This window comes from Mobula hypostoma, chromosome 27 (assembly GCF_963921235.1).
Source record: "Mobula hypostoma chromosome 27, sMobHyp1.1, whole genome shotgun sequence".
In the NCBI taxonomy this organism is placed as follows: domain Eukaryota; kingdom Metazoa; phylum Chordata; class Chondrichthyes; order Myliobatiformes; family Myliobatidae; genus Mobula; species Mobula hypostoma.
The window spans coordinates 20,471,671-20,496,639 of NC_086123.1; the positions used below are offsets into that span (position 1 = coordinate 20,471,671).

The window sequence follows — 24,969 nt, forward strand, 5'->3', positions numbered from 1 at the left end:
GGTTATGGTGATGATCCCGCCTCTCCAGTTTTAACAACTGGAGAGGTGAAGTAGTAACACACACACACACACACACACACACACACACACACGCACGGTCAGGCAGTATCTATGGTAAATAATAGTCAATGTTTCAGGGGGAGATGTCAGAATGGGGGGGTGGGGGAGAGACCAGCTGGAGGGTGATAGGTGAAGCCAGGTGAGTTGGAAAGATAAAGGGCTGGCAAAGAAGGAATCTGATAGGAGAGGAGAAAGAGGGGACCCAGGGGAAGGTGATAGGATTTTATTTTTTGGAGCTGCCCTGAACGTGTGTTTTTGGTTTATCTTTTATTCAGCAATTAAATACCATGTGACCTTCTTGCCTCCCCGCAATACCAAATGAGCAAAAAGGCAGCCCCAATTAGGAAAGAGATTGCCCCACTTTAATTTGTTATCCATATCTTTGCACCTTTCAGCAAGACACTGGGCTGAAATTTCTGTAATAATAATACAGCTACATATCAAATTGGAAGTGGTGGTATTTATTGCAAATAGTTCAGATCAGAAGTCAGAAACTGGTGAATGCATTTAAAATTAAACCTGGCATCCTGACTAGTTTGCTCAGTCATTGACTATTTTCATTTTTACATACACAGGAAGCTGCTCAACTTTATTTTAGATCACACGTGTAGCAAGCGGGGTAGGCTGCAGCTCTGAATCCAATGTCTGCGAGAATCAGTCAGTGCCATCACTGAACTTGAGCTTTAAATTACAATCTCGACACTTTAAAAAAAATTCAGCTCATCGCATGCCTGAAAATCCGAATACTATGACTATTTCAGTGATGGTCCTTTTCGGAGAGTTGACTTGGAACAATATGCCGTAGATTAGAACTACAGTGCATGCAGCATTAAAGCAATTTCTGTGTTCCAGAGTTGCAGTGTTCTGAGGAGTCCTTGTGTGTTGGTAAGTGTGGAACTAAGAGGGGTGCGAGGAACTGTTTTGGGCAGTGTGATGTGGAAACTGGGATTTAAAAGGTGTAACACTCATCAAAGTTGCTGGTGAACGCAGCAGGCCAGGCAGCATCTCTAAGAAGAGGTACAGTCGACGTTTCGGGCCAAGACCCTTCGTCAGGACTAACTGAAAGAAGAGGTAGTAAGAGATTTGAAAGTGGGAGGGGGAGGGGGAGATCCAAAATGATAGGAGAGAGGGATGGAGCAAAGAACTGCACAGTTGATTGGCAGAAGGGATATGAGAGGTCTTGTGTTGGGGAAACATGGAAAGTTGATCTTAATGCACAAGGGCAGAATTTTATATTCTGTCCTGTAAAATACGAAGAGTGTGCTACCTTAAACATGAGAGTATTAATGGTATTGGGGAAAAAATATGAAAAGTGAAGCTGTGGTCATTAGGACCTTAGTGGTCTGTGCAAACATTTCTAATTCATTGTAATCTTGGGGCCTGTGCTTAAAGAAGTTTTCTTCAAATTAGCATGTGTTAAGGACTTTTTTCTTCCCCAACAGATTTGAATTTACAGGTGAAGGGTCATTGCCACTTTAATGAGATGCTAATTTTAGATCAACCTGCATTTTAATTGCTAAACCAATTACTTTGCTTAATTAAAATTTGGAAAATGAGCAATCCATTCCCACTTTATAACCAGAAGTGTGAAAATAAAAGTAATTTTAACATATCTATATGGAAATACTTTTTGTCTTTTTTTCTTAGACCTTTGCCGGACGAGCGAATTGCAGCTGATTTGGAGCAAGACTTAAGGGTCTAAGTGGTTAATACAGGTTTACATTTATCTTAAGTATTTTCAGAAAGTTTATTTTATACCCTGTCCAATATTTCCTTTTAAAGTTTGATGAGTGAAGTGCTATTGGAAAATAAGGATAAAGAAGAGCATAAAGCACTTTACTCAGGATGGTATGACTTTGTTTTCACTCTTGCCTTTTTGTTCTTGAAAGCAACACGCATTGCTGCAATATGTCTGTGTTGGACGCTGAATTCATCAGCCTCCAATTCATACTGAGTTGCAGTATGCGTAAATAAGTGGCAAATTGCGTGCAATGCATATATTCCAATGCATGGTGCATGACAACGCCTTTAAAAAGAAAACATTGTCAGCTTACAACCTGTTCCTCAAAGTAGTTCCTTGGCATGCTTTCAGTCTTAGAGAATTCTCTTTATGGGCCTATTTGACCACTGAGTGGATAGAGGCAGCAACTGTCTGTCAAGTTCACAAATTACCTGCTCACAATGGAAGGAATCAGTCAAGTTTGTCATTGATGCAGAAGTACACTGCATTGTCGGCAGCTCAAGTGGATTACAGAGATACAAGCAGAATAAATGACCGGTGAAAGGTGGCAAATGTAGGCTTCCATTCTAGGTTTTGTTTTGCTTCTCAATACGAAATACTTAAAGTAGTGGAGGGGTCTAAAATCGGTGAATAAAACTCATTAAAATTAAATAAATAAAAAATAACGTGATGGAAATCTGCATCATGTCATTGGTGCAAAACCAATATTCAAAAATAGGGTGAAATGACCCAAAGAAGTACGGCTATATAAAGTCCAAATTTAACTACGTGAGACCATGAGATATAGGAGAAGAATTAGGCTATTTGGCCCATCGAGTCTGCTCTGCCATCTCATCATGACTGATCCATTTTTCCTCCATCCCCAATTTCCTGCGCTCTCCCCCCCCCCCAGTATCTTTTCATGCTCTGACCAATCAAGAATCTATCAACTTTCTACCTTAAATATACATAAAGACTTGGCCTCCACAGCTGCCTGCGGCGACAAATTCCATATGAATTAGGCCAATTTGGCCCATCGAGTTCCACAGGTTCACCACACTCTGCTAAAGTAATGTCTCCTCGTCTCTGTTCTAAAAGGACACTCCTCTATTTTGAGGCTGTGTCCTCTGGTCTTAGACACTCCCACGATGGGAAACATCCTTTCTGCATCCACTCTATCGAGGCCTTTTACCTTTAGAAAGGTTTCAATTAGGTCACCCCTCATTCTTCTAAATTCCAGTGAGTAATCTTCACTCTTCCACAACAGAGTGGGATTTATTGGCTTTGTGAGAGTATATGGGTTTACAGGAACAATTTCTGCAATCAATGGATAAAGTTATGAAGAGTGATTACATGGACAAGATCTGTATTCCCTGTAATACAGAAGGGAAATAGGCATTTTAAATTAAGTCTTCAGGGTTTTCTGATAAACTACAGAACTGTTGGAAAGCCTGGGAACCTGAGCCATAATTTAAAAACTTAGCTGGGCCTTTAAGATATGAGGAAAGAATTGTACAAATTTGGAATCCTAGCCTGCAAAGGACAATTTATGCCAGTTTTAAATCTGAGAGCAGTGAGGCGTCAAGAAATGTAGAGAAAAAGAGCTTATATGAAGTTATGTAAATCAGCTCACATCTGCATTCCAATGTAATTTCTGAAGCCTGCAGTACAGAATCTTAACTCTTAAGCCAAATTGGGTCCGTCAAAACTATAATGTTGTACAGAAGCAGCAGAAAGCTGGAAAATCCCATTATCTTTAGAAGCAATGTATAATCCAGACACAAATAATTTCTGCAATGTGCAACTCCAGTTATCAGAGTACTAACATTTAATATGAAAAGTTTCATAATGATGCAAACTCCTACCCCAGGTACACTTACTTAGATCAAACTTATAAGTATTAAACTAGGAGTTACTCCAATACCACACGTCACAATGTATTGAAACTGGTCTAATCTGCCATGTCTTATGCATGGTATTTATTTTCAAGGCTTGAAACAGCTAATATTCTTCCAGTTTTGCAATAAGCAATTTGTGATTTTTTAAATTAATTTGTGAATGCTTTTTTTTTAAATTTGAGAATTTTGAAAGAAATTTTAAAAGGGTTAATGCTGAATCATCAGTTGGGATCCATTATTGACAAAAAAGACATAGGAGCAGAATTAGGCCATTCAGCCCCATTGAGGCTGCTGTTCACTGTCAGATGTTCAAGCTCTGGTTTGCAAGTTGTGAGTTCTTTTTACGTGTAATAGTACTTAAACAGTAAGCAAGAACATGTAACATGATTGTGTTTATCCTGTGCTGTTGATAGATAACAAAATGAATAATTTTAAAAAGTTTTTTTTATTGAAAAGAGTAGCCTCTCACTACAGCAACTATTTCGATCTAATGCAACTGAACATTGACTCTGTTAAGGGTTTGACTGTACCATTCTCACCATTATGTTTTTGAAGTAATTGTTGCCTGGCAGATTCTACAAAAGACCCAGCTTCAAGACCCAAGACTGTTTTGATAAGAAATGCTGATCTAATTAACTTACCTTTTTTTTCCCCCGCATCATATAGTTGACAACATCCTATAACTCTTTGAAATTAAATTTAAAGTGGGTCAGTGACTTGTGTTTTGCAGGTTCATTGCAAATGAGCAGTGAGAGAGCTGAGGTGATGTGCACTGAGATGTCTATTAGTCCTTTCTTGACTTTTCAAAGCCAATAGTTTGGGACAGAAGTGATAAGGGATTGTGAAAGGCAGGAGCAAGTTGATTCATTTACTGGTTCATTAACTAGAGAATTGGCCACAGATTCAGGAACATGAATCTCACCATAGGAACTGCGAACATGTTAAGTTCAAATACCTACTTCAATAGAATTGGGAATTGTTTTTTTTTTAAAATGACATTGGCACCAACGATGACCGCAAACGTAATTGAAAGCTAACTAGTCATGAATCTCCATGAAGCTGCTTACCTTACCTTAGTAATTCTGGATCCAACAACAGCCCTCTGAAATTGTTTAGTATCCCACTAGGAATGGATAATAAATGTTTAACTTCTTAATAATGCGTAGTTTGAAGAAAGGGTTAAGAATGGAAGTGTAGATTTGTTAAAGGTAAATAACAGCAGAACTTTACACAAGTTCTTTGGAAGTAACAAGCTTAATAAATCTGGTAAACAATGGTAAGAATAGTAACTGATTTCTGTTGAATATGGTGAGAGGAGTTGACATTGTTTTGAGTCAGTGGTTGGTGCCAAGTTCTACAACTTATCATGAATACACTATGGTTGTCACGGACTTCATGAAAGCATTCGTAGATGAGTGTGTCCCCACAAAATCATTCCCAACCGGAAGCTCTGGATGAGGCATGAGATCCACAATCTCCCAAGGACCTGATCAGAGGTATTTAAGCCTGGTGACCAAGAAAGCTACAAGAGGTCTAGGTACGATCTCCGGAAAGCCATTTATCGGGCAAAGTGACAATTCTGGACTAAACTTGAATGGGTGAAGGATACTCGTCAGCCATTACAGGACTTGAATGCTATTACTGCTGTCAAAGTGAAATCAGGTGACATGGGAGACAACAGGGCAATGCTTCCAGGTGAACTCTATGCTCGCTTTGACCATCAAAACAAGGAGGAACCATAACGAACCCCCAGAGCCCCATGGTTCTGTGATTTCAGTCTCAGGCCGAAGTGAGAGCTCCTTCAGGAAGATGAACCCAAATGGGGCACCTGGCCAAGTACTTAAGATCTGTACTGATCAACTGGCTGGAGTGTTCATTAAGATCTTTAACCACTCACTTCAGCAGTCTGAGGTACCCACCTGCTTCAAGCAGGTTTGAATTATACCAGTGCCTAAGAAGAACATGGTAACCTGCCTCAGTGATTATCATCCAGTAGCACTTATATCCACAGTTATGAAGTGATTTGAGAAGTTGGTGATGGAATCCTGCCTGAGAAGCAACTTGGATCCATTTTAATTTGCCTGTTGACACAACAGGTCTACAACAGATGCCATTTCATTGTCTCTTCTCTCCTTACTGGAACATCCGGACAGCAAAGGTGCAACTACAGCTCAGCATTCAATACTATCATCCCCTCAAAACTAATCAGTAAGCTTCAAGACCTTGGCCTCAAGAAAGCATGGCAGTGCCTCGGCCTCATTAGGAGTTTGCAAAGTTTCAACAAGACATCTAAAACTTTGACAAACTTCCTAAAACATTGACAAACTTCTATAGATGTGTGACAGAAATTATAAGAACATAAGAAATAAGAGCAGGAGTAGGCCATCTGGCCCACTGAACCTGCTCCACCATTCAATAAGGTCATGGCTGATCTGTTCATAAACTCAGCTCCATCTACCTGCCTTTTCCCCATAACCCTTAATTTCCTTACTATGTAAAAACCTATCTAACTGTTTCTTAAATATATTTAACTGCCTCAACTGCTTCCCTGTGCAGAGAATTCCACAGATTCACCACCCTCTGTGAAAAAGTTTCTCCTCATCTCCGTCCTAAATCTTCTCCCCTGAATATTGAAGCAACGTCCCCTAGTTCTAATCTCACCTACCAATGGAAACAACTTTTCTACTTCTTTCTTATCTATCCCTTTCATAATTTTGTATGTTTCTGTAAGATCCCCTCTCATTCTTCTGAACTCCAGAGAGTATAGTGTATTGACTGGCTGCATCACAGCCTGGTATGGAAACACCAATGCCCTTGAATGGAAAATCCTAAAAAAAAGTAGTGGATGCGGTCCAGTCTGTCACGGGCAAAGCCCTCCCCACCATTGAGCACGTCTACATGGAGCATTGTCACAGGAAAGCAGCATCCATCATCAGTGACTCCCACCACTGAGGTCATGCTCTCTTCTTGCTGCTGCCATCAGGAAGAAGGTACAGGAGCCTCAGGACTCACACCACCAGGTTCAGGAACGATTATTACCCCTCAACCACCAGGCTCTTGAACCAGAGGGGTTAACCTCACTCAGTTTCACCTGTCCCATCATTAAAATGTTCCCACAACCCATATGGACTCACCTTCAAGGACTTTTCATCTCATGTTCTTGATATTTATTGCTTATTTATTTATTATTATTATTTCTTGTTTTTCTTTGCTTTGAACTTGCACAGTTTGTTGTCTTTTGCACTCTGGTTATCTGCTCTGTTGGTGCGGCCTGCCATTGATCCTATTATGGGTGTTGGATTTATTGAGTATGCCCACAAGAAAATGAATCTCAAGGTTGCTTATGGCAACATATATGTACTTTGATAATAAATTTACTTTGAACTGTGTGATATTTAACAGAAGTATGAAGTCTTGGTTGGAAGAACGAGGTGGGTTTGAATGAGGCAGGAGATTAAGTCGACTGCATTCTAAATGCAATGAGGCAAGAATGCATGTGTCCATCGCCGCCCATTGCATATTTTTTTAAAGTTGTGAAGGAAAACAATTATTTGATTCGTTTTGAATTGTGCAATTGCTAAAGGGTTGTCAGAGTAGAGGAATCCAAGAGGTGTCAGCAAATGTTTGAAGATGGCAGGTATTGTGAAGGGAGAACTTGGTGGAGAGCTTTGCTGCCCTTTATGAAAAGAGACAGAGTACAGATGAAGTTCAAAGTAAATTTATTATCAAAGTGTGTGCATGTTACAATATACTACCTTAAGATACATTTGCCTACAGGCATTTACAGGGGGGAAATGGAATATGGTAGAGTTTATGAAAAAAACTGGACATAAACAGACAAAGATTGGCAAACAACCAATGCATAGAAGACAAATTGTGCAAAAAAAAGTGCAAACATGAGTTGTAAAGAGTCCAAACGAAAGTGAGTCTGTAGTACAAACCACCATTAACCCGTTACTATAAAGTAGTGATCAACAGTGCACCACACTCAAGCAAAAATGTAAAAAAAACTACAGGGTTAATGTGAGAGACTTCAGGTAAATGGAATTGCTTTATTCTCCTTTGAGGAGAAAAGGTTAAATTTCATAGAGTTAGTAGAATTCTTAAAGGAGGAAAATGGTGTTGCAGATGTGAAGGCATGGATTAAAATAATTGCCATTTATATATACTCTAGAAAAAAATGGATCTTGGATGAAATTATCAGAGGTCTGCATGGAAATCATGGCGTTTTTCTGTATACTACCTCCAGCTTCAGGATCTGCATATAAATGGAGAATTCCCAAACTCGCTGGCTGGCATTCATCAGCAACAACTTTGACTCCGATCCCGCGTGGACTGCATGGGGTGCAAACTTGCAGCAATTACAGGACATTTACTCTGGAGAATCTGCCCACTGAATCTGTGCCTGGTTACACGTGGCACACGGACACTGTCTCCATTTATTCAGGGAGAAAGGCCAGTAACATATTCGCAACTTTTGTGTTGTCAACAAGCGCTCACAAGTGTGGTACTGCTTAATTTTAAAAAAATACAAATTTCAATGCTTTATTTCTTTTACTAGCTTTTGAATAGCAATGACATCCAGAAATATAGTATTTTTTAAAGTTTGACACTAGACAACAACACACGTTGCCAGATTTTTCTTCGGCTGCTGAGAGCTCAAGTTGGCAGTGGGACAGCAAAAAGGAAGTTCGTAGTCAGTATATGGGTGTCTTGCCACTGTAAACCAACAAAACAGTTTTAAGCAAGAAGATGACGTCTGGAACACACTGCTCAAAAAAGTAATGGAAGAGGATCCAAGTAGGGGATTGGATATTTACATCAAGAAACGTGCATTGTTGCGATGGACGGAAGAAGGACCACTTAGAGTTCTCTTTCAAACAGACCGATTCTAAATTTCAATTCTGAAAGATCTCCGGCAGTATTGTATTTATTATGTAAACCTATTATGTAGAATGTGTAACTTTAAAGCAGAGGCTGATAAATGCTTTGGTTAGGAAGGGTGTCGAAGGTTATGGGGAGAAGGCGGGAGAATGGGGTTGGGAGGAAAAATAAATCAGCCAGGATCACGTGATAGAGCAGATTCAATGGGCCAAATGGCCTAATTCTGCTCCTGCCATCTTAAGGCCTTGTAAAAAGGATCATATAATGAGTATTAAGAATTCCATGTAATGTAACTCCAGTTAAAGATTAGATTTATTTGTCAAATACCGTTGAAACATCCAGTGTACAGAGGAGATTTACCAGGATGCTGCCTGGTTTAGAGAGTGTGCATTATGATCAGAGATTAAGGGAGCTAGGGCTTTACTCTTTGGAGAGAAAGAGGATGAGAGGAGACATGATAGAGGTGTACAAGATAATAAGAGGAATAGATAGAGTGGCTAGCCAGCGCCTCTTCCCCAGGGCACCACTGCTCAATACAAGAGGACATGGCTTTAAGGTAAGGGGTGGGAAGTTCAAGGGGGATACTAGAGGAAGGTTTTTTACTCAGAGAGCGGTTGGTGCGTGGAATGCACTGCCTGAGTCAGTGCTGGAGGCAGATACACTAGTGAAGTTTAAGAGACTACTAGACAGGTATATGGAGGAATTTAAGGTGGGGGGGTTATATGGGAGGCAAGGGTTGAGGGTCGGCACAACATTGTGGGCCGAAGGGCCTGTAATGTGCTGTACTATTCTATGTTCTATGAAGTGCATGGATTGAGTCGGTGGCCAACACAGTCCGAGGAGGTGCTGGGGGGTGGGGGCAGCCCTGAAATGCCTCCATGCTTCTGGCATGCTAACCCTAACCCTAACCTGTACGGAGTTGGAATGCGGGAGGAAACCGGAACTCCCGGAAGAAACCAGTTGGTCCTGTTGGGAACCGAACCCGAATCGCTGGGACTAGCAAGCGTGGTGCCATCCTCTACGCTATCGCGCTGTTCAGGAGCATTATGCTAGCGCAGGTGGGGAAATTGTACACTTTAAGCTTTCTCTCTTCAGAGTTGGATAAGGCAGCGTCTTCAATGGAGTACCGAGGGTGTGTGTTGTCTTTGGTGCGAGAAGTTGTACCCCCAAAGCCCTTTGTGCCTTAAAAGTTCATGTGGCGCTTGTCTGAAAGAAATTCCATTGTACTGTTTCCTCGGTTGGCTTTGCATAGACTTTCACCTGCTTGTGTGGATGTTGGCTGTTGCAAATAAATTATCATCCTTCAAAAGTGACTTAATAGCTGTGGAAATGCTCCGGTCCGTCCTGAAGACGTGAAAGAGCATCCCGACTAGCGAGGTATTTGTTTTGGCAAGAGAAGGCTGCAGGTTTAATTCAGTAATTTAGACTGATGTTCTAGTGCAGCACTGACGTGTTAAAAGTGCCCTTTTTTAAATGGGACGTTGAACCAAAGCCAAGTTTACTGTCTCAGGTGGATTTAACTATTACATGACAGCATGTTGAAGAGGAGCAGAGATTCATGTTCCCACTGTTCGGGATAGTATTTATCCCCAAATTTATCCTCACTACTCTTTTTTTATTTCTGTTGGTTTTTTTTGCATTAGTTATTTTAGCTTAACCATTTAATAGACATATATATATATACTTACTGCAACTCAGTTTTTTCCTCTATATTTGTTTATCATGTAATTCATTGTGCTGTTGCTGTAAAGTGATCTGATTCTGATTCAAACTGCTCTGGCAGTATGAATGGGCTGCTGCTGTCCCCAAGTGAGAGACACTTACAGCGATTTTCCTCTGGTTACAAGGGGCTTTGCAATGCTCTAACTGGCAAAGATACTACTTTAGTTGTATGAGTCAAGTTCAGTAATAATTAGAATATTGGGATTAAATTTAGGGATTTATTAAATACTGAGATACAACACCAGAGTAGCCTTTCCAGCCCTTCGAGCTGCGCCGCCCAGCAATCCCACGATTTAATCCTAGCCTAATCACCGGGCAATTTACAATGGCCAATTAACCTACCAACTAGTAGGTCTTTGGACTGTGGGAGGAAACTGGAGCACCCGGAGGAGACCAGGAGAACGTGCAAACTCTTCCCAAACAAGAGCAGGAATTGAACCCAGGATGAGGAAGACAATCTGCTTAGCTTGAATTCATCCTTGCCAAAGGATCAACCAATCTCTCCATGCATTACAATCCAGTTTTTAATCCTGGAGTTTTTACCCGTCGTTCATGGAGAATTTCCTCATTAAGTCCTAAGGCCGCCTTTTTATTAGTTTAAAATGCTCTCATTTTCCAATTCCGACAGGTTGAATCGGGGGTTTCCCGACCTGGGTTAACCTCGGTTAATGGTAAGGCTTCATGGCATAAAAAAGATGGGGAACCCCTAAATGAGATGGTTTCAGTCTTGGTATTCCATCTGCTGTTGTATTCTCTCCCATCTCAGGGGCTTCACTGCCGTTGCCTGTCTCTGCCCGTGTCTTAACATTACTGCAACCTTCAGGGTTAATTCTAAACTTGATCGTGCCCTTCCTTTCTTGACTTGTCGTGCACCTTCAAATGAACTCAACCAGTTTTTTTTGTCCATCCATTGACTCCCAATCCAGCAAATCTTCAATTTAGAAACTGAATATGTTCAAATTTATTCTTAGACCCTGCTTCTTTAACAAGCTTCTTAGTCACACTTCCTAATACCTCTACCCTGATACTGCTAATTGAAGGTACAGAGTTGCTATTTTTATAAATACATTTCAGAAGAAAACTAGAGTATAGTTTAGTGATTTTAATCACTATGCAACGGATTTAGAGGACAGATTCTGCAGATAAAAACTAAATATAGTACTAACATATCAACCAACAGCTCTTCAGTATATACATTCTCAAGCTATCTATTTTAAATAAGTGCCTGCTTAAAATGGTGTTGTGCAACGTAAGTGATTTATCTATTGCAGCAAAAAGGTTATTATTCACTGGTCTTTTAATTCAAATAAAATCATGTCTATTTTTGTCCTGTTGAAAACCTTGTACACAATTAGCGAGACAAGAAAAGAGTAGTTATCAAAACTGAATCTTGAATTCGAGGTTTCATCCTAGCTGAACTGATGAGCCACTCTAGGAAACTAAAGACAGCTCAACGTTGAATAGGAAATGGGAATTTCCGGAACTGTGAAGCACCCTGGCCGCCTTCATCTGCACTGAAGATAATTCATGTTAAATGTACCCCATCCCCTAAACACACTTGTTGAGTATGTGTTCGGTTCACCGCAGTGAGGCTACTTAATATAAGGTTTATGCGGCTTATTCACGTTAAACTTAGAATTGCTATTGTCCTTTTCAGTGCCACTTCCAAAAGTGTGAAATTCTTTTGCCGAACAGAACTGTAACTCGGGCTGTGGGTAAAGTGGGAACTGGTAGTTCCAGAGGCATTTGGTAAGTGCTACAGGAAAGGCTACTGCAGAAAATGAAAGTACACAGTGTACCAGATGTCATACTGAAGGGGGAGCAAAGATTGGGTGGCAACCAGGAAAGGGAGAGGAAGCATAGACGGTTCTCCTGGCCGACAAGATGTCATGTGGTGTGCCTTCTCTGCTGGGGCCTTACTCCCCTCACAATTCACAACACGCTGGAGGAACTCAGCAGGTCGGGCAGCATCCGTGGAAACGATCAGTCAACGTTTCGGGCTGGAACCCTTCGTCAGGACTGAAGAGGCCTTCGCAATTGTTATCAGTGAATTTAGTGAAAGCACTAATGACAGCTGCTAAAATAGGTTGGAAATGGTGATAAAAAAGGACACCAGGAAGCTACAAAAGCGAGATTGAAGATTTGTCACATGCACATCAGAGCCTGCAGTGAAATGTGTTGTTTGCAGGTGTGCTGGGGCCATCCGGCAAGTGATGCCATGCTCTGGTGCCAACAAAGCGTACCCGCAGCTTATTAACCCTAACCCTTTCATCTTTGGAATGCGGGGGGAAACTGGAGCACCCAGAGGAAACCCACGAGGTCATGGGGAGAACGTACTGTTATGTTCTGTAACTTCAAAACATGAATTCAAAGGAAGACTCCGGAGGCCGAAATGTGAGTCTAACTTCGTGTTTACTTTCAGCGAGGCGCACACACATCACGTGGTAGTGTGATGATGTATGCAATTCATGTATTTTTACAAATAACGTGTATTGAATTATTTAAATGAACAAAGATGCTTAATCACATATGCAGGATAACTCAAATATTATTGAAATATTAAATACACAACACTCCTCCCTGCTTAGCTATAAAATCCAACTCAGTAAGATACGTTTATAGATAGATAGATAGTCATACTTTATTGATCCAGAGGGAAATTGGGTTTCGTTACAGTGGCACCAACCAAGAATAGAATATAAATATAGCAATATAAAACCAGAAATAAATAATAATATGTAAATTATGCCAGATGGAAATAAGTCCAGGACCAGCCTATTGGCTCAGGGTGTCTGACCCTCCAAGGGAGGAGTTGTAAAGTTTGATGGCCACAGGCAGGAATGACTTCCTATGACGCTCTGTGTTGCATCTCGGTGGAATGAGTCTCTGGCTGAATGTACTCCTGTGCCCACCCAGTACATTATGTAGTGGATGGGAGACATTGTCCAAGATGGCATGCAACTTGGACAGCATCCTCTTTTCAGACACCACCGTCAGAGAGTCCAGTTCCATTCCCACAACATCACTGGCCTTACGAATGAGTTTGTTGATTCTGTTGGTGTCTGCTACCCTCAGCCTGCTGCCCCAGCACACAACAGCAAACATGATAGCACTGGCCACCACAGACTCGTAGAATATCCTCAGCATCGTCTGGCAGATGTTAAAGGACCTCAGTCTCCTCAGGAAATAGAGAAGACTGACCCTTCTTGTAGACAGCTTGTAGACCCTTCTTGTAAGAGAATGCATCTTAGCTATATACAGAGTATGCTATATAATACAACTACTATGTACTGACATCCACAGCATAGTAATTTTAAATTGTCCCATTCAGGCCTAACGATTTAATTGCTGCGGGGGATTTCTTACTCTTGTGACAAGGGAGATGACTCTGTTTCGCAGGTGAGCCTTGTGGCTGTGAAAATAATCTCAGCGTCTGGGGCCACCTCGCTGCAGGTGGTCGGAGTTGACTCGAGACTGCAGGAGGTGGTTCTGACAGCTCTGGCCACCTTTCTTCTCCTTCCTTTTTCTTCTTCTAGTTTGTGCATCTAGATCTTCAGAAGGTGCATCTCAGTCACTGGAGTATTCTCTTATTAACCCCGCTATTGCTCCCTTCACGATCTGATCTCTCCTCCTGGTTTCCTCATCCACAACATTTTCTGATGAGTCCTCTGTTTTCGCATCTCCATTGCCTCCCTTCTTTTGGCCTTCCGTTCATCCAGCTGGGCTTTGGTCTTTGAATCTACTTTTACAAGCGGCTTTTTGCCTCCCGTTTGAAGTTCGTGTGATAACCCTAATACACGTGGAGTAGGTTCTGGTTCTCCATATTCACAAAAGCCAAATGCTTGTAACTTTCCTGAACTCTCACCCAGTTTAAAAACCAAGCTACATTTTGCAAGTAACTGCCTGATTAACATACCAGAAGCTTTCTCGGATATATTGCCTACAAAAACTGCTGTAGTTGGACCACTGCTTTTGTCACTTCCACGCTTCTTCTGAGCAGCATGGCCCTTCCTTGGTCCAATATGCTTTCCAACCAGAGGCACAGAGGATGGCACCAATACCCGGTTGTCCTCTGTTGGGCAACAGTTCATAGTGTTCAGCATGGAGACAGTTGTGGCATCCTCCAACAACTTCCTTAATTTGCTTTCATATGGCTTCATTGCAGAGGATGTGGCATGCAAATGGTGGATGCATCTCCAATCAAGTTATAGTTGTCTTAGCCAGACACACCCCCACGAAGCTGGTCCGTCTATTTTTATCACACACACACTCAATCTGGCTTATTGGTTGTTGTATTTCACAGTTACAAATGTCATTCCTACAGGAGTTATCTGTTCTCCAGCACAAGTTCTGAGTTGTATATCTGCAAGCTTCAGTTTAGTATCTTTGAAATATCGTTCAAACTCATTCTGTGGAATGACTGAAACAACTGAGCTAGTGTCCAATTCCATTTTAATTTGCCTTTCAATTCTGGTGTAAGTCATGCTGCTTGTCTATTGCTAATTTTCACACTGTAAATCTCAAGGCTACATAATCCTGTATCACTCTCATCAGATTTTTCATCAGCTGCATGCAGATTGGTGCTCCTTTTGAAACTGCAGCTTTTAACTTTTTAGCTTTTTCTCTTCCCTGTGCAATCCACGTATTATAATCTGCCCGACATGCTCTTTATATGTGACCTACTTTGTTGCATACCCTGCCACAATGGTAACATAGTTTGTTTGGCCAGGCCAGTTTCGGTTTAGATGCTGCAATTCTGCTCGAGCTCACTTTCGTTCCTGACTGCAACTCTGTTGCATCTCTGCCTGCGGTTTCCACTGCTGCAGCAATTTCAAATGCGGTGCTTCAGTTAGGAACCGATTTTGAATGCTCCCTTGTAAGATTCCACAAAATAAACAATCTCTCAGTGCATCATTAAGACCATTGCTGATCTGCCAATGCACAGACAATCTCTTCAATTCAGGTGAAATGGACTCCCCTTCCTCTTGCTTATGAACTCCTTTGGACCTCTTCTGCTTATGAAACCTTAAGCATTCTGAAATCAACAATGGCTTCAGTTCTAAATGTTCATGTGTTACTTTGACAATATCAGCAAAGCTCATTTCTGCTGGTTTGATTGGAGCAGTCAAACTTCGAAGCAAACTGTACGCCTTTAAACCCAATGCACTTAGCAAAATTGGTACTTGTTTCTCATTGGCTGCCAATAAACAATTTTGAATTTGCTCGGTATATAAAACCGAGTTATCTGTTGTTGTACTCAAATCAATCTTTCCAAGGTAGCCAGCCTTTTCCAATTCTTTTTATGATTGTTATCACCCAGTACCCACTGATAATGAACCCTGAATTCTTCCATTTTCTGACTTTCTTAAAAACTCGATCATGTCATCCCTTCCGAAGAACATGCGCTGCACTGCTTTTTAACCCACTCTGTACATGCGGGATTGTTTTTATTAACTCACTGTTCCTCGATGCATTCTTTTTCAAATTCAAACGTCTCGCTGCACTTCAATAGGTCGGTAGCCGTTTTGGGTTCATTTTTAAAATACCTTGTCACCAATGTTGTGTTTTGGACAATAGACAATAGGTGCAGGAGTAGGCCATTTGGCCCTTCGAGCCAGCACCGCCATTCACTGTGATCATGGCTGATCATCCACAATCAGTACCAAGTTCATGCCTTATCCCCATAACCTTTGATCTTTAAGAGCTCTATCCATCTCTTTCTTGAAAGCATCCGGAGACTTGGCCTCCACAGCCTTCTGGGACAGAGCATTCCACACTTCCACCACTCTCTGGGAGAAAAAGTTTTTCTTCAACTCCAGTCTAAATGGCCTACCCCTTATTCTTGAACTGTGGCCTCTGGTTCTGGACTCACCTACCAACGGGAATATGCTTCCTGCCTCCAGTGTGTCCAATCCCTTAATAATCTTATATGTTTCAATCAGATCCCCTCTCAGCCTTCTAAGTTCCAGTGTATACAAGCCCAGTCGCTCTAATCTTTCAACATATGACAGTCCCGCCGTCCCGGGAATTAACCTTGTGAACCTTCGCCGCACTCCCTCAATAGCAAGAAAGTCCTTCCTCAAATTTGGAGACCAAAACTGCACACAATACTCCAGGCGTGGTCTCACCAGGGCCCTGTACAGCTGCAGAAGGACCTCTTTGCTCCCATACTCGATTTCCCTTGTTATGAAGACCAGCATGCCATTAGCTTTCTTCACTGCCTGCTGTACCTGCATGCTTGCTTTCAGTGACTGATGTACAAGAACACCTAGATCTTGTAGTCTCAAAGTTTTGTAACTTCAAAACATTAAACTAATTCAAAGGAAGACGCAGGAGTCTGAAACGGGAGCCTAACTTGATGTTTACTTTAAGCATATTTATATATAAAACAGGTGAAAGCTATATCAAAGTATATCGAAGCGTTCCAGAAATAGAGCAAGCAAGGAGTTGCTCAGTAATCACAGAAGGAACAGAGGATACTTGTGCTCAAGATGTTGTTTATTTATTGATTTAAATGCAAAGTGCTTTGTTCCATGTAATCCTATTCTTAATCAGATATACTTGAAAGGATACATTAGAGATTAAATGAGTGGGCACAAATCAGGCAATGGAGCACAATGGGGGAAATTGTGAGATGATCCAGTTTGGCAGAAATCATAAAAATAAAGCATATTATCTAGATGGTAAAGATTGCAGAGCTTGGAGAGGCGCAGAGGGATCTGGGAGCCCTAGAGCAAGGTTCACAAATGAATTGTATGGAGGTGTTGCAAGTAATTAGGAAAGCTCATGGAAAATGATCATTAATTAGTTGCACAACTGAGAACAAAAGTAGAGAGGTTGTGCTTCACTAAAAAAGAACATTGTTGGAGCACATACTAGAATATTTGAAACCTCCTGTAAATATTACAGCGTATGCAGCATATGAAGAGGTCCAAAAGGGGTTGACAGCATATGAAGAGGTCTGAAGGGGTTTACTAGACAAAGACCTGGAATAATAATTTGTCTAAAATTGAAGATTTGGACAGGCTAGATCTTTGTCAGAGTGAGAGTGAACCTATTTGAATAAGTGAAACATTGAGGTACTTATCAGGGATGTTGCAGAGGGGACATTTCTTAGAGGGATCAATTCTATGCCTTCCTCGGCAGAGACCTACTGAGTATTTCAGTATTTTTGTTTCTGTTATTTTCACATCGTTCCATCACTTGGATTGTATTTGGGAGTGCAGTTGTGCTCTCCCCCATCAAAAAGGCAATACTCCCTCCTTCTTTTCCTGTCCTCTGTTGCACCTGTTACATCTGTAGCATTGTGCGAGTTGCTCAAGGTTTCCGGCATCTGCAGAATCTCACAGTGTCTGTACAAACACAAGAGATCACGCAGATGCTGGAAATCCAGAGTAACACCCCCAAAATGCTGGTGGAACTCAGCAGGTCAGGCAGCGTCTATGGAAATGAATAAACAGTCGACATTTCAGGCCGAGGTTCTTCATCAGGACCGGAAAGGAAGGGGGAAGAAGGCAGAATAAGAAGGTGAGGGGAGGGGAGCCAGAAGGTGAGAGGTGAAGCCAGGAGGGTGGGGAGAATGGGGAGATGCAGTAAAAAAGCTTGGAGGTGAAAGGTAGACAAAGAAGGAATCTGATAGGAGAGGACAGTGAACAGTGGGAGAAAGGGGAGGAGGAGGGGTACCAGCGGGAGGTGAGGAGCAGAGAAAGAGGTAAGAGGGGAGCCAGAGTGGGGAATGGAAATGAGAGAAATCGATATTCAAGCCATCGGGTTGGAGGCTACCCAGATAGAATATGTAGTGTAGCACCTCCATTCTGAGAATGGACAGTACAGCAGGCCATGGACTGACATGTCAGAATGGGAATGGGGATTGGAATTAAAATGGTTTGCTACCGGTAAATCCTTCTGGTTGCAGACGGAATGAAGGTGCTCGACAAACGTTCCCCTAAGTTGGCCCTCACCGATATAGAGGAGGCCACATCGGGAACAGTACACGACCCCAACAGGTTCGCAGGTGAAGTGTTTCCTCGCCTTGAATGACTCTTTGGGGCCCTGAGTAGAGGTGAGGGGGGAGGTGAATGGACAGGCGTAGACTTCTGTTTGCAGAGGTCAGTGGCAGGAGGGAGACTGGGGAGATAGACACATAAGCAAGGGAGTCACAGGGGGAGTGATCCCTGCGGATGCAGAGAGTTGGGGGGTGTGAGGAGGTAAAGATATGTTTTGCATCTGCTTTCTACATATTAATTGGCCCAGGTAATCTTGTGAGAGCTCCACACTGCCATCTTGTGGCGCATCATTGATTTGATTGCAACGCGCGCAAAATGCTGGAGGGACTCAGCAGGTCAGGCAGCGTCTATGGAAAAGAGTTCAGTCGACGTTTCGGGCCGAGACCCTTCGGCATTGATTTGATTGATTATTTTTCCTACCCAACTTTCAGAATCAGAATCAGACTTCCAATCACGGGCACGTGTCGTGGAAGGTGTTAACTTAGCAGGAGCAGTTCAAAGCAATACATGATAATATAGAAAGAAAAAAAAATAAAAATAAATAACAGCAAGTCTATATATGTATATTGAATAGTGTAAAAACAGAAATAACATATTTTTTAAAAAGTGAGGTAGTGTTCACAGGTTCAATGTCCATTTAGGAATCGGATGGCAGAGGGGAAGAAGCTGTGTCTGAATCATTGAGAGTGTGCCTTCAGGCTTCTGTACCTCCTTCCTGATGGTAACAATGAGAAGAGATTAATAAGGGTCCTTAATAATGGGCATCGTTTTTCTGAGGCACTGCTCTTTAAAAATGTCTTGGGTACTACAGAGGCTCGTAGTAGATGGAGCTGACTAACCTTACGACTTCCTGCAGCTGATTTCGGTCCTGTTCAGTAGCCACCCCACCCCTCCATACCAGACTGATGCAGCCTGTCAGAATGCTCTCCACAGTACACCTATATTCTAATATGCAATTCATTCATTAACAGCATTATGAATTTATACACAGCTTCTAAAGCAAAATTAAAGAAAGAAGACACTTCATGTTTTTTATCATTGGCTCACTAAGTAGTTAAAGGGTGGAATTGGGAGTTTGGCTAAGTGGTTCTTTGACCGAACTTGCAGCTTTTTTGTTCTTTATGTTCATTGTGTTTTTGATGCTGCATCTGATCAAGAGTAACAAATTCATTTCCCTTTGCACATGTGTGCTGAAGAATGACAATGAGTGATCCTGAATCTTGAAACTAGATGAGTTATGGGAAGGGCCTCAGGGAGAAGCATAGCTGATTGAGTGTAGATTTGAAACAGCTAGATTTTGGAAGATTTAATGAGGGGCTCGGGTGAAAGGGGCTCACGGGTGCGACGGCATGAGATTTTGGCGTCTAAGAATTTCTTACTGGAAGATTTGGACCAGGTGCCGTTGCAGCACAGAGGATATTTGCTGCAGGATAATATATCAGCTGCAGAGTTGTGAGGCTGTGAGTTGACAAGTTTAAAGTCAGGTGAGAATTTTAACATATCCAAACTGGAAGCAGAAAGTAGTTACATGGAGGTGTGTAGCAACTGATAGGCGAAGGCAGCAGCAGAGTTCGCCAATGTTTTAGGAATGCAGTGGGCAGTTTTACGATGGAAAGTATGTGGGGTCAAAGCTAAATCAAAACAGATCAAAAAATTCCAGAAACGCGAAGTCACAAGAGGAACACGAGAGATCATGCAGATGCTGGAAATGCACACAAAATGCAGGAGGAATTCAGCAGGTCAGGCAGTATCCATGGAAATGAATAAACAGTCAGTGTTTTGGGCCGAGACTCTTCGTCAGGGCTGGAAAGGAAGGGGGAAGATGCCAGAATAAAAAGGTGGGGGGGGGGCGGGAGGGGAAGGAGGACAGCTAGAAGGTGATAGGTGAAGCCAGGAGGGTGGGAAAGATAAAGGGCTGGAGAAGAAGGAATCTGAAAGGAGAGGAGAGTGGACCATAGGAGAAAGGGAAGGAGGACGTGGTGATAGGCAGCTGAGAAGCGATGAGAGACCAGAGTGGGGAATAGAAGAAGAGGGGGAGGGGGGAAGGGTATTTTTTTCTCTACTGGAAGGAGAAATTGATGTTCATGCCTTCAGGTTGGAGTGTAGCCAGACAGAATATAGGGCATTGCTCCTCCACTCTGGGGGGTGACCTCATCGTGGCACAAGAGGAGGTCGATGGGCCGACCTGTTGGAATGGGAATGGGATTTAAAACATTTGGCGACCTGGAAGTCCCGCTTGTGACGGATGGAGTGCAGCCCAGATGCTGTTTGTTTTCTGATTGAAATGCTAAGTGCTTTGTTCTTAATAACCCCTATTCCCAATCAGCATGCAGGAATGCTGAACTGAACAATGTAATTACAAATACCTGAAAAATAAGCACGGAAAAAATCTGCAGATGCTGGAAGTCTAAACCACCACACACAAGATGCTGGAGGAACTCAGCAGGTTAGGCAGCATCTATGGAAGTGAGTAACCAGTCAATGTTTTGGCCCAAGACCCTTCTTCGGGACTGGAAAGGAAGAAGTCAGCGTAAGAAGTGCAGGTGGCAGGTGATAGGTGGATCCCGGGGTGGGGGGGCGGTGGCCCAGATCACGAACACGAACACGAACACGAACACGAACACGAGAAAATCCGCATCTTGTGTGTGTTGTTCTGGGTAAGGCGAGCAGGTTAATTTGTTAACAGCATTCTCAGCAAACAGTAATTGCAGCCCTCCAGCACCGACACTGATCTTAGTCTCCATACGATCTTCAGAAAATCAGCTGTCGTTAGGTTTGGAATCAAATTTCCTCCCAGCATGGTGATATCCCCGACAGAATGCTGTAATCAAACGCTCGGAGTGCAGTCATAAGGAAATCAGAGGATCAGAGAAATGGGAAATGGGGACACAGTATCTGTGGACTATTTCATATTGCTGCCTTCAAAGAGGATGAACAAAATACCCTGTAGTGAAGGTAGTACTGTACCTCTCTGCCTAAACTGCGGTGGCCGGGATGACAATATATCAGTGTCAAACGACATTGTGGATTCATTTATTAAAAATAGCTCACATCTCCACCTCAGGGAGTCTCAGCAAGCCAGACACTCAGTAAAATGGGCTTGATGAGGGGCGGATAGTTGGTGGTGGGGGGAAAAAATGGATCTCCAACAAGTTGAGTGGGGGGGATAGTTAGACTCCCAAACCAGCACGGATAACCTCACTCACCTCACCACTGAACTGATTCCACAACCTCTGGACTCACATTCAAGGGCTTAACTCAAGCTCTCATTTATGTATTTATATATGTGTTTGCACATTTTGCCTTCTTGTGCACATTGATTGGTTATCAGTCTTTGTATGCATGTAGTTTTTCATTGACCCTATTGTATTTCTACTGTGAACGCCCGCAAGGAAATAGATCCCAGGGTGATACATTTGTACTTTGATAACAAATCTACTTTAAACTTTGAACTTTATCGTTTCCTTTGGTCACAGGCAGCTCTCTGGTCTTTGAAACTTGTTGACCAACTTTTGGTACAAAATCACAGCAGAGATACTCACTCACCCCCAAGAAACCTGACTATAAAATGTATGTACGTAACTTGAGCATGTTTTAATATTGTGTGTTGTCTGTAACGTTGCAGCAAGAAAGTTTTTCATTGCACTGTACTGCACCATAGCTGTGCACATGGTGATAAACTTGATTTGCTGAGAGAATGTCACATGATCAGTCCTCTGATTGCCTCCAGTCCGAGTTGGAAGTCAAATATGCAACTGTTTACAAATGAAAGAAGGCTCAGTTAATTATTGTAATCTTCTTTTCAAGTCTTTTTATTCATTTTTGAAATTATAAACATAATGATATTGATAAGCAGAGAATGGGATTTCATTATTAATAGCTAACATTTGCAAATATAAATTGCTGATAATACAAGTATATTAGATCACCCCAACTCTAAATGTAGTTGAACATGGTAAAAGATAAATGGAAAAAAAACTTTTTAAAAAACTCCAAACTGGAAAAGAAAAAAAAACACACTAAATTGAGCTAAGCAAAACTAAAACAAAGTCAGGCTAGCATATTACATTGGATACAATCATTGATGTTGTTAACTCCACTCCTCTATTCGTATATTTCTACTTTAAAAAAAAAGATTTGAAAAAGGTCAAACTACATCATATGAAAATGTTGAATAAATGGTCTCCAAGTTTCTTCAAATTTAACCAAAGGATCAGAGGTGCAGGAGGACAGATTATTGTAATCTGTCGACCTGCAAACTATTTTTTCCCCCTCTTACAAGCGGTCCGCGGGTATAATTACAGGGTTACAACAAATACGGACAAATAGTCACGTTAGATTCCAGTGACAGGTCTGGCTGAGGCCTCGGCTCTTCCGAACTGTTAAATCTGCTGCTGTATTTCTGAGATCTCCCGAGGTGGGACTATTCGTGGAATATAGGGCAACGACAACACAACTACTTATCTAGCAAGAGGACATATTAATCTCAAAAATTCTCTGTGGGACTAAGGTTTTGAAAAGCCTAGCTCTCTGGGACTCAATTTGTCTAACATTAGGACACTATTTTGGCAGTGACCTCGTTCAGATTGTTAAAATTCCAATTCAACATGTCAAAACATATTTTAAAAATTGCTTGGAGCTCTGAATAGGCCTCATTGAGTGAACTGATACAAACAAGTTTCTTATTTACTAATAAGCTGGAACATGTTCATTTTTGAGGACTGGTCTGCCTTTATACGGTTTGGGGTTGTGCTATACTGTTGTCAGTAGCTCACTCCTACTTTTAACAGGATATGCCTGGTCACCTTCTGTATAACTACGGAGTGTCATTTTCTAGCTTCATACTACATACAAGCCGACAGCATGGTAGTTCTCTATCCTAGCAATGCACCATCTGTTCTACTTGTCCATAGATAAGCCATGGGAAACCTTTCTGGACTTCCTTTTGAATCTGCTTTCAGGATTATCAAATTGATTTTGCACAATAAAAACGAGGATTGGCGAAGTTCAGGGATTTGCAAAATGTGATTATCTTCAATATCAGTGTGGTTCCCAACCTGGCATCCACAGACCTCTCAGTTAATGGTAAGATTCCCTGTTCAGTAGCTCCATTTAATATCGGAGAATGTATACAATATACAACCTGAAATTCTTGTTCTTTGCAGACATCCACAAAAATGGAAGGGTACCCTGAAGAATGAGTGTCAGTAAAAACGTTAGAACCCCAAAGCTGCCCCCCACGCACAAGCAGCAGTAAAGCATTAACCCTCCTCCTCCCCCACTTACTTCACCAAAAAGCATCAGCATCCTCCACCCACCAAGCAACAGCAAAGCCCCCAAGAAAGACCATGAACTGCAGTACAACCAAAACTAATCATTCACCTGATAATTCGGCATACCACAGGTTCTCTCTCTCCCCAATAAAGGTTGCAGAGATGTGTCACACAGTGAGACCGGGTACCGTATAAGACAAAAAACACACACTGATTACGCTGTTAAAGTCTGCCATGTCGCTTTTTCTCCTCAAGATCTCCGACTCAAGAGTCAGCAAGAAACTCTCCTCCATCAACGAGAGCCAGCAATGCGAAGACAGAGGTCTCCCAACAACTGAAGAATACCAACAGAAATACAACGCTGCTGAAACTTGGAAATAAGTTTGTTTTTTTAAGATTCATAAATAATTCCATGACAAAACTTGCCACATTTCCAGTGCCATGTAATTCATGTAAGGGTCTCGGCCTGAAACGTCGACTGCGCCTCTTCCTATAGATGCTGCCTGACCTGCTGCATTCACCAGCAACTTTGATGTGTGTTGCTTGAATTTCCAGCATCTGCAGAATTCCTGTTGTTTGAATTCATGTAAATTGTTCATTTTTCAAACATTATTTGCAAGTTGAAGATTAAATTCACTGTAAGCTTTGAAATGGAATTTCTGACGCTACAGAAGGCAAGGGAACGCAGCGGCTGAATTGTTGCTGTAATGTAATGTCAATTCAACTGATATGAATTAAACGTTTTACCCATTTTTATCTTAAAAAGTATAATTACATTTCCAATACCATTTCAGTATCAACAGTATTCTTCTTGGATATCTGGAATTATGGATTTGAAGTCTTGTTGAGTACGTACATAGCCAGACACTAGTGAAACTGCCAATTTTCCAAGAGAATTTAAACTGCTGCTTCTAAATGCAAAAGGTGTACCAGTACAACCTGAAGATGGGCAGGGTAAATATTTACTCCAGTGTAATGTAAATAATGAACTGGTAAATTGTTCACTGTTTATGACGCTGTACACTTCTCCGAGGATTGTCACCTTGTCTTGGTTGAGAGGTTTGTGAGTTCCTGAGAGCGATGCTGTCTGGAGTTTAGCCATTTGGTGCTTAACTCCTGGTGCAATCACTCATAGTGGTAACGTGAAGGGTCCAGACTAAGTGCAATCCAACCAAGACCTTAAAGGTGGAGCTGGAGGAAGGTGACAACACATCACAATGGCAGTGAAGGGTCCCCATTCATCTTGTATTCCATGCTACTGGACCCTGATCTGTAAGGGAATGTGTGGTGACTGCCCATGCATCAGCCTCCTCACGTTAAACAGTCATGCACAGGCATTCTCCATTGCAGGAATCCATCCTAATATACTAGATAAGTCCTGTGGCAATCAGCAAGTAGCGAAGGGG

The 24,969-nt window shown here is 41.9% G+C and overlaps 1 long non-coding RNA gene across 1 annotated transcript; it reads left to right on the top strand.

The window, feature by feature from the left end:
- The first annotated feature begins 1,723 nt into the window (after positions 1 to 1,723).
- On the top strand, positions 1,724 to 24,242 carry LOC134338543 (uncharacterized). Its single transcript, XR_010016251.1, has 3 exons — positions 1,724 to 1,765; positions 21,767 to 21,860; positions 23,819 to 24,242. It is a non-coding gene; the product is annotated as an uncharacterized LOC134338543 (long non-coding RNA).
- The last annotated feature ends 727 nt before the right edge of the window (positions 24,243 to 24,969 follow it).